A 2,392-nucleotide genomic window follows, 5' to 3' on the forward strand; every position below is an offset into this window, starting at 1 on the left:
TCCTAGTTCTTATGTTCCATAGATGAGAGAAATCATATGATAATTGTCTTTCTCTGCTTGACTTATTTCACTTAGCATTATCTCCTCCAGTGCCGTCCATGTTGCAGCAAATGTTGAGAATTCGTTCTTTCTGATAGCTGAGTAATATTCCATTGTATATATGGACCACAGCTTCTTAATCCAGTCATCTGTTGAAGGGCATCTCGGCTCCTTCCATGATTTGGCTATTGTGGACAATGCAGCTATGAACATTGGGGTGCATATGGCCCTTCTCTTTACTACGTCTGTATCTTTGGGGTAAACACCCAGTAGTGCAATGGCTGGGTCATAGGGTAGTTCAATTTTTAACTTTTTAAGGGACCTCCACACTGTTTTCCAGAGTGGCTGTACCAACTTGCATTCCCACCAACAATGTAGGAGGGATCCCCTTTCTCCACATCCTCTCCAACAATTGTTGTTTCTTGCCTTGTCTATCTTTGCCATTCTAACTGGCGTAAGGTGGTATCTCAGTGTGGTTTTGATTTGAATTTCCCTGATGGCTAATGATTTTGAACATTTTTTCATGTGTCTGTTAGCCATTTGTATGTCTTCATTGGAAAAGTGTCTGTTCATATCTTCTGCCCATTTTATGATTTGTTTATTTGTTTCTCGTGTATTGAGTTTGAGAAGTTCTTTGTAGATCTTGGATACCAGTCCTTTATCTGTGGTGTCCTTTGCAAATATATTCTCCCATTCCGTGGGCTGTCTCTTAGTTTTTTTGACTGTTTCCTTGGCTGTGCAGAAGCTCTTTATCCTGATAAAGTCCCATAAGTTCATTTTATCTTTTATTTCTCTTGCCTTTGGAGATGTGTCGTGAAAAAGGTTGCTCTGGCCGATGTCATAGAAGTTGTTGCCTATGTTCTCCTCTAGAATTTTGATGGATTCCTGTCTCACATTGAGGTCTTTCATCCATTTGGAGTTTATTTTTGTGTATGGTGTGAGAGAGTGGTCAAGTTTCATTCTTTTGCATGTAGCTGTCCAATTTTCCCAGCACCATTTATTGAAGAGACTGTCTTTTTTCCACTTGAAATTTTTTCCTGCTTTGTCATATATTAGTTGCCCAAAGAGCAGAGGGTCCATTTCTGGAGTCTCTATTCTTTTTTTTTTAAGATTTTATTTATTTATTTGACAGAGAGACAGCTAGTGAGAGAGGGAACACAAGCTGGGGGAAGAAGCATGCTCAAAGCGAAGCTTGATGTGGGGCTTGATCCCAGAAAGCTGAGATCACGTCCTGAGCCGAAGGCAAATGCTTAAGGACTGCACCACCCAGGTGCCCCTCTGGAGTCTCTATTCTATTCCATTGGTCTATGTGTCTGTTTTTGTGCCAGTAACATGCTGTCTTGGTGATCACAGCTTTGTAGTATAGCTTGAAATCTGGCAACATGATGTCCTCAGCTTTCTTTTTCCTTTTCAATAATTCCTTGGCAATTCAAGGCCTTTTCTCGTTCCACACATATTTAAGGGCTGTTTGTTCCAGCTCTTTGAAAAATGGCATTGGTATTTTGATCACGATGGCATTGAAAGTGTAGATTGCTCTGGGTAGCATACACATTTTAACTATGTTTATTCTTCCAATCCATGAGCATGGGGTACTTTTCCATCTTTTTGTGTCTTCTTCAATGTCTTTCCTGAGTGATCTGTCGTTTCTACAATATAGATCCTTTACATCTCTGGTTAAGTTAATTCTGAGATAATGTATGATTTTTGGTGCTATTGTAAATGGAATGGATTCCCTAAATTCTCTTTCTTCAGTCTCATCATTTGTATATAGAAATGCGACTGATTTCTCAGCATTGATTTTTTATCCCACCATATTACTGAATTGTGCTATAAGTTCTAGTAATTTGGCGGTTGATTCTTTTGGGTTTTCCATATAGAGTATCATGTCATCTGCAAAGAGAGACAGTTTGACTCCTTTGCCGATTAGAATACAATTCATCCCTTTTTTTTTGTCCGATTGCTGTTGCAAGGACTTCTAGTACTATGCTGAATAATAATGGGGAGAGTGGGCATTCTTGTCATGTTCCTGATATTAAGGGAACGTTTCAGCTTTTCCCCATCGAAAATGATATTCGCTGTAGGTTTTTAATAGATGGTTTTTATGAAATGAGGAATGTACCCTCTATCCCTACACTCTGTAGGGTTTTAATCAGGAAAGTATGCTCTATTTTGTCAAATGTTTTTCTGCATCAGTTGGGAGGTTCATATCGTTCTTGACTCTTTTTTTGTTGATATGATCTAACACACTGATCAATTTGCGAATGTTGTACCACCCTTGCATTCCAGGGATGAATCCCACTTGGTCGTGATGGATAATCCTTTTAATGTACTGTTGGATCCTATTAGCTAGGAT

Source organism: Ailuropoda melanoleuca, chromosome 13 (assembly GCF_002007445.2).
Source record: "Ailuropoda melanoleuca isolate Jingjing chromosome 13, ASM200744v2, whole genome shotgun sequence".
Lineage (NCBI taxonomy): Eukaryota > Metazoa > Chordata > Mammalia > Carnivora > Ursidae > Ailuropoda > Ailuropoda melanoleuca.